Source organism: Geospiza fortis, unplaced genomic scaffold, assembly GCF_000277835.1.
Source record: "Geospiza fortis unplaced genomic scaffold, GeoFor_1.0 scaffold81, whole genome shotgun sequence".
Lineage (NCBI taxonomy): Eukaryota > Metazoa > Chordata > Aves > Passeriformes > Thraupidae > Geospiza > Geospiza fortis.
The window spans coordinates 6,419,958-6,435,052 of NW_005054318.1; positions in this window are offsets into that span (position 1 = coordinate 6,419,958).

Sequence of the window (15,095 nt, forward strand, 5' to 3'; positions counted from 1 at the left end):
TCTGGAAGCTCAGCAAATTAACTTGGATCCTGGTTAAGACAACAGCACCAGAGTCTGCTTCCAGAAATGTAAATATCCAGTGTGCATTTGCAATCCAATCACAGGCTAAAAATATAAGACAACTTGGAGTGGAAATCTGATTTTGTGTCTACCCTCCTAATGGGAAATAAAACAAAAATTCTTTAGACACAGCAATCTGGACTCATTTTTCCTGCTTGGAGAGATGATGCAAGATGTCTTTGCACCAGGAAAGTCTTTCAGCTGCTTCTGATTGCAAGGCCACAGCTCACATGTTGGAGGCCTGACTCTTATCCATCATATTCCGGTTCCCCATCTTCTTTTCCATTCTGTGACCCCTAGCTGCTCCACTGTACTGTCCTCAGCTCTGTTTATTTATACCACTTCATTTGATTCTTCTTACTAAGAGTATTCTAGTTCCTTTTTCCCCCAGAGGTTTATCTCTGGCCTTCCAGTAAGAGAAGGGCTCTTGGTCTCAGTGTGCAGATGGAGAACTCAGCCACAGGCATGAAGCAGGCTCAGGACTAAATTTAGCCCAGAAGAGGATAGTCTTTCTGCCTGTAGACCAGGAAGGCAATTTGGAGCAGGAGCCTATTTTAGACCCTCTCTGGTGGTGTCTGCCTCCCTCTCGGCTACAGAGAATCTGGGGAGACCAGCCTTAGACTCTGAGCATCATCCCTGAGGACCTTTAGATGCTACAAAAGGAAGGAAAACTATTACAAGTTAATGTCATCCATATGGTTCAAGAGCTGACACTGAAAGAGAAGTTTTAGGGTGTTCCACCAGCAGAAGGCATTCATGGAAAAAAAAGGACATTTCTCTGTGTATGAGATACGTCCTTCTGTGATCACAGCAGGCACAGACAAGAGTTTTAAACTACAGAAAAAACACCTCTAGAGACAGGATAATCAGGAAAATCAGTTAATTCCCACATCCGGTTTTAATAAACAGATGGGGGGGATTGGTAAATGTGGACAAAAAAGCACATAATACCCAAACTTAGGACAGCAAAGAGCATATGAACATTAATAGCAGCAGTCAAATAGGATGTTAGATAATTAGCCAGAATTCAGAGATGATGAGTAAGAAACAAGAGCATGGATTAACATACTGATACCAAGAGGAAGGGCACTGCAAGAGATAACTCAGGTAGCAGAATAAGAAACTCCAAAGGACTGCAGTGGTATGGGGTCAACACTACTTGGAAGAAGGAGGGGTCACATCACAGGTTATCCTACACCCTACAGAGCCTACATGGCAGTGCAGTGCAGATTCCCAGATTCACAGCAAGACAGAAGTGCCAACAGGGCTTATCTTTCTGTGGGACTGCAACTTCCCAAAATACTCAACTGAAGAACCCACTATTAACGTAAAGAGCTGACCACAGATATTCCTGGAAGCAGAAGACAATTGTAATCCTCCAGCTGCTGAACTAGAAAAGGGCAGCTCTAATTTAGACACTGTAAGTAGCTAAAAGTCCTCAATGAAAGCAACTCTGGAGGCAATTATAATCATGGAGAGGTGATTTAGGGAAACACAAAAAATCATCTTTTCAATTTCCCATAAGCTTTGAGGAATCTAAGGAACTCGGCATGGAAGTCAGATGGACAGAAGTGCTCAGGAACACACTTGAAAGAAGCTTAGAATATCTGTATGGCAAAGATGAGAAAAAAAAAAAGTTGGTACTGAGCAACTCCAACCAAAGCAGGGGAGATATGTAGGGAACGAGTCCTGATCTAAATGGAAAAAAAAAAAATCACCAAAAAGGGATTTTTAGGGCTAAGCAGAGTGTATGCGAGGAATGGAAAAGAAGGGCTGCTCATCAAAGACAGCTGTGTCAGAGGTCAGGAAAAAAGGGGGAAAGAGAAATTGCCAAAGTCAAGTTGAATTAGGTCATGCAAATAAAAATAAAGAGCAAAGATCAAAACATTCTTTAATAATACAATTTTTTTTTAAAAAAAGTACAGAAAGTGGAAACTAGCAGCACTTGGCTGATGTATCTTAAAATAAAAGCAGAAAGAGCTTTTGTTGTTACTGCATCAGGATGGGGAACAGCAGATGGAAAAAAATAAACCCATAGCACTGACAAAAAAAATCCTTCAAACTATTAAACAGCCCATGGTCAAGCTGAGTCAGGGTGGAGGTGAACAGCCTATCCCCAGGGCAAGCATCCAAGAGGGGAGCAATTTGTTTGGGCTGGAGTCTACTCCCTGCAACTCCAGGAGATTGGGCTTTGCAATCAACACAGCCTCATGAAATCTGCTATTTTGAAACGTGCTGACCACAACCATCTCACAGAGAAACCTAAACAAGAGGATGATGAGAGTGTGACGATGTGTGATTGTGAGAATGTAGCAAAATATCTTAAAAATGAGGTTAAATGGGATCATTCCACTTGCAGCCTCATCCCACAGCACCCAGAGGCAAGGGTGCTTTTGATGCTCCCCTTGCACCCCTTTTCTGACTTCAGCACAGGTCTCCCAAACTTGGAGGTTGAGAGGAAGGGAGGCTGCTTATTTCCAAGCACTGGTCATTTGAGTCCTTTCTGAAGAGACACCAAAGCTACCCCACAAAACAATAATAATTTGTTACTGGTTTTGAGCAGTCTGTCTCACCTTTATCTACTAAAATTTGCTAGCAAAGGCATTAAGACCAAAGACAAGCTTTACTCTGAATAACCTTAACATAGCACAGATATCTCCCTGAAGCTCACTCCCAAACTTCAGCATACTGAGCAAATGCAAAGTACATAATTTAAGAGCACTTCAGGACTGTTTCTTCCACTGTATGGAATTAAGAAAGGCAATTCATGTACCTGAGAAAGGTGAGACTGTAAAGGTGGGCAGTAGAAGCCAGTGTCAAAGTTTTCTCATTCTCCAATGAAAGCGTCACTGTCAGAGCACAGAGTTCCCTTTAAGGGACAAGAAAGTATTTCCAAGTGCAGATAAAATGTGCTATAGCTTCATCAAGTTGTGGTCGACCATGCACACAGCAACTGGCTTTGTGCCTGATGTTTACTGAGAGCTAAATGCAAAACCTCTGCAACAACAGAATTGGCATCACACAAGCCAGAGAAGCAAACCTATTATTGTCCAGAATTATTATTACATTGTATTATTAACCAAAACCACTTAAGGAAAATATTAAGAAGCTGTGAGTAACTCCATGACTTATGCCCAGCTCCACTGCTGCTCCTGGGCTCCAAGCTGGCTCAACGGGGCATCCAACCAAATGTATCATTGCTATTCAGAGTAATGAGGAACAGCTTAGCCTCTAACCTCAGGTCACATTTGAGGACATCTCTTAAAAAGGAAGACAATTAAAACCAGAACTAGCACAGAGGCAGGTCCACAGCATCAGCAGGTGTTGAGAGGGTTCCTCTGAGGCAGTTGTCTCGATGCAGCATAGTACACAGTGTTAAGACTTGTAGCTGTAAAAATGTTAAAAATGTACAAGTCTGTAGAATGCATGAAGAACCAAACTGGAATCTTTTCTGTGGTCTTGCCTTTTCTCTCACAAACTATTGGATTTTACAGTGTTTAGTCACCTCCCCAAATTCAGCTGCAGATTCATCTCCTTCACTAAGCATGAAAAGTTCTCCCTCCACACTACATAGCCAAAAGCAGAGACCTTCTGACAAGAAAGCCAGAATAAGCAGGTATTCCCCTTACAAGGACTGCTCCAGACAAAGAGATGACCAATGAATATTTTCCCATGCTCTGCACCTACACCACTAACACAAAGCAAAACACTTGTGGGCCTCCCATCAACAAAATCTTTCAAGTGTCATTATTCACCTGGATTAAAACTGCGCTTGCACTTGAGTGCACAAACAAATCCAGCCAACCCCAAGATAATTTAAGCATGTGCCTCAAATGAAATACAAGACTGGATGTTCTGGCTCAGGGCAGTTTTCAGATCCTTTCATTACATACTTTTCAATGCAAGACAGAAGCACAATGCTGAAGCAAAGGAGAAGACTGAAAAAGAACCAGGCCACTCATCACAATTTATTTTATGGTCAGTGTTTTATCTTTAAATCAGACTTGGAGGAAAAGAACAGCAGGAAAGAGACATAAAAATTGTTTCAAAGAGACTACTGCACTGGCTGTCTGGTAGTAGATTAATCATTTAGTTGTCAACCTTGCAATAAATCTAATTGTTTTGGAAGACATTCATATTGCAAAATTTTAAGCACATATAGTAACAGTGAGTCAAGTTGAATCTAACCCTTCTTCATTTTACATTTGCTTTAGACACATTTTCTCCAGTACAGAAAGAACCAACTTAAAGGAAAAAACCCATCATGTAGATGAGAGTTTATTGATTACCCAGACACTAATTCCAGCCCAGCTCTTTGAGATCTCTCCAAGGGGAAAGGAAGAGATGGTATTTACAGAAACTGCTTCTAATGAGAAAACCTTAAGGCAAGGAAGGTGAACCTGAGAGCAATGAGTACCAATTTTATAGAATATAAACAACTGTTTGCTCTTGTAATTGCATTTGCCTTTCTAACTACAGTCCCTATTCTCTACCTTCCTCCAGAAACACCCACTGCTAGGCAAGGATGGCCAAAGCTGGCTTACATCACTGTAACTATGGGGAAAACATGTTATGAGTTGCTTAAGCTCGCTTTTTTTTAGGGAAAGCCTTAAAAAAGGCTTTTAAAAGTTTAAATCAGTTTAAAAAAATTTGCTATAAAAATCAGTGTCACAGAGGGACTGCCCCTTTTTCCACACTGATTTGAACATCACAGTATTGAATAGAGCTCTGTGATGAAGGAGTATTTTATTTCTAAAACAAAACCCAGTGTCCCAAGCAGCTAAGTTCACTTCAGAAAGGGTACCAAGACCAGGGAAATTACTTTCTGAAAAAGAAAAAGGAGCTACTTCTTTCAAGTCTTCTCCTGAAAAGACAATTTTGTTGACAGTAATGACAAAGTCTCCTTTGTTGGCTACAAACCCAAGCCAGCAGGACCTTCACACATTTTTCTGCAGGCAGAAGACACTCACTCCTGCAAAGCTAATCCCTGTTAAACTCCTGTGTTATAGCTAGTGGGTGCCAAGGCTGCTGAAGCTCCAACACCTGGGCCGAGCAAGGAGCCCTGACAATGAGAGTGTCACCCCTTCCCCAACAGCCCTTGGCTCTGCAGGTACCAGCTTTGCCTGCATCAGGTGTGCAGTGCCTGCATTTCCTCTATTGCCAAAGGAAGGGAGCTAAAAAACCCCAAATGAGCATAAAGCAACTACATTTTAAAGAATACTCTGAGCTGAGCTACAGTTCAGCTTGGATGCAAAGAGATTTGGGTTTCATGGACAAGCAGCAATGACAAGAGAGGAATTAACCAAACAGACATTTGCCAAATACAACTTTCAAAAACAATTTTTCAGAAAATGGCAACTTTGGTGGAGTGTAGGAATAGATGGAATGGACATTCTCATAACATCACATTTTTATTTAGAGAAGACAACTAGAGGAAAAAATAAATACATTTTGCAGATGGTCTGCCTCTGAGTGGCCCTGATAAAAGCTGCTGTGCCCTGACTCTGGGCCAGCCACATTCCATATCCAACTGCACAGCCTTCAGAAGCATTAGCAGTAATTAAGAAGAGGCAACCATAGTGATAAGCCAGATCTCTATAAAAGAAATACATGCTGCACTGATATTTTTCTTGCACTTTTAGTGGACTAACATGGTACACTCCTAATAAAGACATTTTTCAAGTCCTTCAGCTATTCTTCCAATGTTGACTCACTGAATCCCAGATGGGACTCCTGGCATCACTCATCCCAGCAGGTCTCCAGGACAGCACCAAAGACTTTATGTATGGTCACCAAGCAGATACTGCTCTTTCAAATTGCCACACAAGTGCCTGAAGCACAGTTCTTGGGAATTCACTGTGATCTCACAAAAAGCATTGAGAACCACTGATCTAGTCCAATACCTTTTCATTCAAATAATTTCTCCAAGAATTTTGGTACCCAGTCACCACCCATTTGGTCTATACTATTTGTTTTTCAAAAGATATGCAACCCTGACCTAAAAGCCTCCAGAGCATGAGAACTCCCCATAGCCAGAAACTATTTTCTTCAAACAGTGATGTTCTTCTACTATTAAGCAAGCAAAGGATGCACAGGTTTTGCTGTGGTAGAGGTAGGATAGGGGAATTTGATCATTTTGTGTCATCTCCCTGTTTGTATCATATATAACTCAGGGCTCACTTGTGCAGCTCACTGAAAGATTAGTTGGCTCGTTCAGACAGGCAAGGGTAGACTCCTAAGGCGTTTAAGTGATTTGGGGCAGGATGATCATCTGTCTCCTCCCTGCCCACAATTAACTGTTCCATGGCCCCTGTCTGTGCTAGGGCTGAGCATGCTGGGGAAGTGAGAAAAACAGAGGAGCTGAGCTCCTTCTACCATGACCAGGAGCATCTCTTCTCCCTCAGCCTTCAGTGGTTCAAAGGAAGCTGTCACAAAGGGAACCAATCCCGTTGATGATCCAGGATCTTACTTATTCAACCTAAAGCTCAGCGTTTCAAACAGCAGGGAAATTAAACAACAAAGCTTTGCAGTAAGTTAATAAGTCGTTGTGTATCTGTGTTCAGATGGTTGTAAGGAGCACGACAAACTTGAAACAGCCTGCAAATTTCTAAAATTAAACAGTTCTTGGTGTTACAGAGGTCAGCCATCTGTTCAAATGTTCATGTTTTAGTTAATATAACTCTTCTTCTTCCACTCTTCTCTCCTGACTCAAGCATACTCCCTAGGAAGATGAGAGTACAAATCCCTAGGAGAGAATATGGCTGAAGTCACCACAACTAGACAGCCCTCCTCTTCTCCTCTTCCACGGAGAGCTGCCCACAGAAAGCACCTTTGTGGCTAGGACAGGCTACAGAGGCAAACAAGGAAAGTGGTGGAAAGAACAGTGTATTATCCAGGCCTCCCAGGAGCACCAAAGCCTGCAGAGAGACAGGATTTCTGGCAAGAAATTTGCAAGGTTTGCAAGAGAATTTGTCAGGTTCTGAAAGCTGCACACAACATCCCTGGCTTGTCAGGTGACCTCTGGCCATCCTCCATCCCATCCTTCCTGACCTCCACTCAGTCTTGCAGGGCTCCAAGGAACACTAGAGAGCACTTCAACATTCACCTTTAAACTGCCATCTCATGACAGGAAGAAAGTGAAATTTGACTGCTCTCAACAGATTTCACGTACATTTGTAGTGGAACTGCTTGCTTTATAAAAAATTGGAATTATCTTGAGTTATTCAGCAAGCAAGGCCAGCACTGGGCTGAAGCTGGGTTTACAGAGCAAGAAGCGGGCTCCAAGTTGTTTATGGTAGGAAGAGATACAACGCAAAACAACCAAATTCTGCTGTTTGACATCCTGTCACAGTATGGGTTATTCTGCCCTCTCCTCTATCCCTGCTAATAAAAGGAGGAACAATAAACCCATGAGTTCTCATAAAGGTGAAGAAGGAGGGGGACAGGAAGCCAGAAGCCAAACAAGCACTTTCAGGAAGAAAACAAACTTGGGCAGGGGAAAAGCCAAAGTCAAAAAGATGTGGAAGTAGTTGACTGAGAATAGGTTGGTCTTCTGCAACCATCAATCTGTTTAAAATGTGGCTTCAAGGAAACTGGCCAATGCATTTCAGATATGGGTAGCCATAGTCCATCAGGACATCCGGCATGAAGGAAAAGACAAACCATGCATCTTTAAACCTTTCGCTTTAGGCTGGGAATGATGACCTCAAAGGAGACAAAGCAACATGCTGCTTTATTGTGTATCATTGTAAACCAGCAGGAGGTGAAAGAGGTTTTGATAAAGACATTTGGATAAAATTCTGTATAACAGAGATATTGTGCAGAACTACCTACTGAGTTAAACACTAAGCTGAATTTAGATGGAGAAAAGTGTCCCCATACTTCTAAACTCATTTTGGAACAGGTGTGAATCCCTGGTATTGCATATGGCTTAATTCAGGGGAATAACAGTGAATGAATTACTGGAAATATTGCCATTCATTATTTTCTAACACCTCCAGTTTAAAGCCTAGTGAATGCTTCACAGCTTGACCTTTGGGATGAATGTGAAAGCAGTACTACAGCATGAAAACAAAATATTTTTCTGGTTTTTTTAAAGTCAATAGGACCTGTATTATTTGAAGAATGGTAGCCTCAGGGAATCTGTTTCACTGTAAAGCCATTTAGGCAGCTGTCATTAGTTTAAAAGCCCATTTTTGTTTAATGACTGCTGTTTCACATACTCCCAATGTCATGTATCATAACTGTCATACCTAAACCCTAGATTTATGAAAGCATACAGCAGCAGCATTATACTCAGGGGTCTGCTGATATTCCCATTATTAAACCACTTCTTACAAGTTTTGACTTGTATTTAGGCATAACAAACCCTGTGTTCTGCGTGGGAGCTGTCATGGAGGTGAATGCTGCTCAGTTCCCCCAGGATGCCTGGCTGTCCAGGCAGAGACATCATCATCCCCAGCTGGGGCATCTTGCAGAGCTTGGGAGAAGGATGCTTTAGATGCAATGAGAAATAAAACAAAACTTATACATTTGTTTAGATATTCTTTATCATCTTGGGAAGGACTCACAAGGGGTGGAAAGCACGACAAGGCCCACTCTCCTACTAAGTCACACTTCATCCAGGGTGCAGAGAAAACGTGGCTGGAGGGGAACACTACCACGAAGTTGTTAAACATCTGGAAACAACTGAAGAACCAGATAACCTGCAAAACCAAACCCTTTTTTCTAGAGTCCCAGGCTATGATCTTTAAAACACACTGATTCAGGAGGACATTCAGAAGTCACTTCCCAGGTACCACACAAAATGCATAATTTAGTACCTGTCAGCTGTGAAATTCCTTTTGCATCTGCTATCTTCTATCAGTCCTCCACTCAGCTGTCACTTTGCAGGTAAATTCACCTCCCACTATTTTTATAGTGGAGAACAGGGATCATTCAATCCTCTTACCTCACTCTGTGACTGAAGAGCTGAATCTATGAACTCTACTTGGTCAAATTTAAAACAGAGAACCAACCAAAATAAAAGAAAAAAAGCTTTTTTCTTTAGATTCAAAACAGTTAGAAAACATGTGAAAACTTGGGGAAGGTATTCCTGGCATATTCTGAAACCAGTGAGCACAGATTTTACATTCTCAATTTTATATTTTCAGGCACTTGTATTAACATACCTAGCTATTGTGCTCCTTGTTGCAGCGTTAAAATATTTCATTATCATTCAGAGAGAAGGTATTTTCACCTAGAAAAAAAAAGGATTTAAAAACAAGCTGCCTTAGTGATTCCAATATAAATTATCAGAACTAGATAATTAACTATTCTGACAAATAGGCAGTAATGTTAAATAACAACTAATGAGACACGATCTATACCCATAAGGATATGTATTAATACTGATGTGCCACAAAACAATTTCTGGATGGTAAATACCTAAAATGAAATTTCCTCCCCAGATTACAAAAAATAACATTTTTCCTAAATTATTTTGCCTGTGGCATTTCATTGAATAAAATGACAAACTATATCCCCTTTGAAATTCAATGAAGGCCAAATATGATTTTTTGGGTGGAATAAAAAGTTCTGTAGTTTAATCCACTTCATTTTTACTGTAACACATTTACTACACTCAATTTACTGATTAATTCAATATTGAGACAATGAATTCTTGGGCTTTAGGGTATAAGATAGTCAGCCAGCAAGTATCTAGCAAAGAAAATCTCTCCCACCACCCCTGCACAAAATCAGGAACACAGCTACAGCTGGGACCTACAGCCCAGTCTTCTTCCAGCTCTCCAATCCTGTCTGCGCTTGAATAGAACAAAGCAGGTTAGTTGGAAGAAGACCCAGAGTGATCATCTAGTCCAACTGCAGATCCCAATGCTTCTTTCCAGACAACAACAAAATCTAGACAAGGGATTGATGACCATGTCTGCTTTTCCTGGGAACTCATGTCAGCTCTCTGGAAAGGAACAGCTGGATTTTGACTGCTAAGAGACCAGATTTTATGGTAGCCCAAGGGTGATATTGATAAATACCAAAAGCATAGGGAGAAGGAAACAAAACTGCCTGGCTTAGCTGAGACTCTCTTTGTTCACACACAAAGTTGGCACCCCATCAGCCCCACTGATGCTCTGCTGGAACTTCACCAGAACACCATGCAATATCTGCACATGACAGCAGATGTACATGCAACACTTGGTGCTGTTGGGGGAACTCCCCCCTCCCAAAAAAGTCCCAAATGAAGCCTGCCAAACAAAACCATTAACAAAGCAATGTGCATCCTATGTCAAAATTATCCATATATTTTGTAATGGCAAAATTGGCACTTTATGTTCCTTTACCCTAAATGGTGTAATGGAGAATTCACCAGCTGATTTCCACACCTGCTGCAACAGCCCATGGTCAGCAGGGAACAGGACTCTGCAAGAACCTGGCTGGGGACCTGCACTGGCAAACCCACAGCATCTTCTCCCCATTCACTGGACACTGTGCTGCCCACACAGAACCATGGAGCACCCAACCATTACCACATATTTCTTTTCTACTTAAGGCAGTAGTCAAGCAGTTATTGAATGTTATTCTGCATTCCTGGTAATTAAGAAGAAGGTCGTAAACCCCCCCATATTAAATGCCCCCTTCATTTCAAATGAAGGCTTGAAGGGGATGGAAATGCTCCTTCTGTCTCTCTGTATGTCATACACAAGTGCAGACCACACTCAACATAGCCATGGCTGCCTCCTGCTGCCTTTGGGTGCCATGAGCCACTTACAGCAATTAAGCTGCTCACCAGCCAGGCTGTCCCAGGATACAGACCCCAGGAGGATGCCCACATTCAGCCTCTCTCTCCAGCACCCCTCCTTCCATATGCTCATGAAAGCCAGAAAGGCTCCCAGAAACTCCCCCTCAGGAGACAGTGCTGCATTCCCAGCCCTGGAGCAACACCCATCCCAGTAAATCCTGGAGGTGGGAAGTCCAGGAGTGGCAACGTCCATTCTACTGAGCTCCCCAGAAAGGGAGCTGCATCCAAGCAGCTTTAGGGAAATATTTCCCTGGGCTACTGCAACTCTGCTATGCAATTCCTAGATCACCAAAGCAATGTAGTGAAGCAGTTTTTGCACACATCATCTTTGCAAACCATGTTGACTTTTAGTGGTAACTCCACTCAGCAAAGGAACTTATTTTGATCACCTTCATATTTGTCCCAGTTGAGGAAAATCAGGCCTCATCTCACTGCATTCCCTTTCCAAGAAAGGCCATGATTTTTTTTTTCTTTCCCTCTGGAAACACAGTGGTTGGCACTCTATCCAACCTGCAGGCATGCAGCTGGACAGACATGCTGTCTGTAGATATTTCTGACTGCATCCCTTAGCCAAGCTTAACCCTAGGATGCATGTTTATCTTTGCATTACCAGGGTACCAAGCTGCTGCAGGGTAATGAGAAGAAGCTGAGCAAGGATCCACTCTAAATTACCATTTTTTAAAATTAAGACTGGTGGAGCCTGATATAAAAGCCAGCAAGGTGGATGGACAGAACTGCTGGTCATGACAGGTCTCATTTGCTTGAATTAGAAGGATCCTCAAGGCTTCAGGTGGGTGAAACCCACTGCACTCCCTTGGTGACTGTCCAGGAAACTCCACTGAGCATTCCCAAACCTTGCTCCCTCTTTCACCAAAGCCCCCCACTTACACCAAAGCTTCTCCCAGCAAGTCCCTGACAGCATAAGCCAAGGCACCACCTTATTTTATTCTGAGCCTGGCTAGCATGGTAGAGGTCACAGGAACATTAAAAATGTAATAACTCACTGTAGAGGAGAAAGGGGAAAAAAAACTGTTGAGTTCATGACTAATCTTTGCAGCTCTTGCCATAGACAGGATTTGTACAGACATGTTGATTTTTTATAAAAATAGTAAATCGTATTACACCCATGCTGCAAGACCAAAGATTCACAACGATACCTTAATACAGCTTAAATAAAAATAGTACTACCTGAGTCAATCTGAGCATGATAATGCTTGGTAATCCCACACTCTTAGGGGATGAACAGTTGTATAGCAGTGAATCAACACGAGATACTTGCATTAGGAGCCACTCCTTTTTCATGCTACATAGCAACATCTCTACAAAATGGAGAAGGCAGGTGGAGTTTGGGGGAGACAGTGCACAGTGGGGAAAACAGGGCAATTACAGAGCCCCTTTATCTTTCAGTTTGGAAATCTTGGCTGAGAGTTTATTTTTTAGAAAGAAAGCCTGCTTTAATTTTTCCCCATCACAGTAAAGAATTAAGGAAAAAGTTTGAATTTCAAAAGTTTTGAAAAGTGAGCAATCCCAAAGCCTGTGAGCACTCAGGAGACTCATTCATAAAACAAACACAGCTGAACAGCAGTGTTGCACAGTCATTCTGGGGTTTTTTCTTAACATCCTTGAATGAGCAAACAGTGAATATGGAAAGTAAAAGTGCAGTGCAACACAGAAGGTCTAAACAGAGGAGACATCAGTAAAACCTCTTTATAATAAGAGTGTAAAAGCTGAAGACTCAAATAGCAATTTTTACAGGTGGCTAAGGAAAAAACTGGAAGCTTTGATTGAAGACACGTTAAACCACAATGAATTATTTTCAATTACTTTGTTACATAAGCTACTCACAAAAGGTGCTTCATTTGCTATTGTGCTCCCATTTGTTCTTTTTTAAGACACATTTTACAGTTAATTGCACTTCCATCTCCCCTCCTTGTACCCACAGTATAGATTTATGTATGGCAGACATGTGGCCCTCACAGCTCCCTCCAGACAGGAGGGAAAGGTAACAGGAAAAGTTAACAGAACTGAAAGATCTTCCTTTCCCCAAGAGGACTTGAGTTTGAGTTCTGAAACAAGGCAGATTTTCAGGGCTGTAGTGCAGATGATGCCCAGGGGAAGGAGAATACAGCCTTAAATTCCCACTTATCTTGCCTGCTCCCTTCTCTGCCCTGGTGCTCAGCCTGGCACTGCTGCTGGGATTTTTTGTTCCTGCAGAGCCTGAATGTTCCCAGGAAGGGTGATCCCATGGGACCCTGGATATGGGGATACAGGTAGGCTGTAGAGAAGGCAGAGAAATGCTGACAAGGGCAGTAGAGGCAGAGCCAAGCTGAAAGGCACCAGGACTCAAGGATGAGGAGATCCTGGTGAGGAGGGATGTCTAGTGATGACCAGAGCCAGGTCATGGGGACATGCCCATGCCCTTGCTCTGTGCACAGAACATACAGCATATTTCCAACAAATTTCCCAACACCAATGGCAAGAACATTCCTGGACTTCCATGTCTTGCCACAGGTGATCCTGAGTTATGTTCAGAAGCTCAGCCCTTGAGTACTTCTAGCAACCTCCCACTCAAGGGGACCCCCCTACCCACAAACACAAAGGCTGCAGAGGTCTTAACTCAGCTTTCAGTTTAAAAATAGAATGTTTATCAAAGTCAGTTTGGTAGGATAGATCTGTCAGTCTAGCTGCAAAAACTTTCACTTTCATGCATCAAACACACCAGCTTTGGACCAGAGAAGCAGGGAACCCTGTTCCAGACTCAGGGCCCCATGTCCATGCTAGCAGCAGGCAGTTTCTGAAATGATGTTCACACCACCTCTTGTCCCATCCTCTGCCTTCCCTGGCCATGGGTCACAGCCACTAATGTGCTCCTCCAGAGCAGCACAGGGGTTACAGCAATGCCACCACCACGGCCCCTGCACTGCACCCAGACAGAGACAGCCCTCCTGACCACATCCCAGCTCTGACCTCCCAGCACAGCCACCCAGCAGCACCCTGGAACAGGCCAAGGCAGGGGACCCCTGACCCAGCTGAGTATTCAGGTGTCCTGTGCAGGGTGGCCTTGATGGGTGCATGTCCCATCATGTGTCTGGCTCCCTGGGCTTCCCTGCCCAGAGCTGCTTATGTGCTTACAGGCAGAAACACAGGTAAGCAGCTTGCTGCATCAGACCTGTGGTATCCCAGCAGGAGAGCATCCAAATGTCAATTCCCCCTTTCATGGCCAGCACCCTCACTTCCAGATGAGCTTAGCTGGGGTAAAAATCAAGCTACCTTCAGGCAGGCTCATACACATTTTAGTGTCATACTTTGTTCTGAAGCCATCCATGTGCCACTGGCCACACATTACATTTTGGAAAACGCCCATCAGGCTCAGCACTGGTCTGCCATCAAGTCTGCCTCTTACTCCATGTTAAACATGAACTGATGCAGCCTGACCACTGTAAGGCTCCATGCAGAAGCTGTTACCCTCTGGAGATGTTCCTTCTGCTGGTATGGATCATATGAATTCCCAAACTGAAATCATGCACAACCTGAACTTGAAAACGTGAGGAATACAGACCATTGAAGCATTAAAAAATGTGATGTGCAACCACCCAACAACTCTAAGCTCTGTTACCAAAAGCGCATCAGGAGCCAAAGCTCCCAGGGAAGACCACAGGAGTTTTCCAAACCTCTACCCAAAGAGACTACCCAGGAGAAAGACATATTAAACACACAGTCTGGAGTATCAACAAGTGATTTTTTTACTCATACCCTGTTCAGGTATTACCTGAAACAAGAAAACAAGAAAATCCAATTTTAAGTACAATTTAAAGAGACAATTTAAAATTACTTGGATTTTGCACACATGGTATTACTGTCATCCATCTCATACTCCTCTCTGTCCTCAGAAGAAGAGCTTTGTTTCATTTTTCAACCTCTCAAAGAAGACCCACTGAATATTCAGGTCCCAATACAGAAATTAGCAATACAAACCATGCAGGTTTACAATACAGATCCCATCCTAGCTGCAGGGCTGGGGAAGAGGAGGGGTTCATAAGTTACTGCTCACAAGAGCATTCTTGAGAAAGGCACATGGGATTCGTGATTTGGGCTTGTAAAACTCGAGTTTTAGGAACATAAGCCTCAATATAGAAAATAAGGATAAGACAGCTTACTAAGGAAGGGATGTTTTCATTGCTGAAAGAGGGAGTTGATAAGACATACATTTAAGGGGCGTTAAGTCAGCCCCTTATAAATA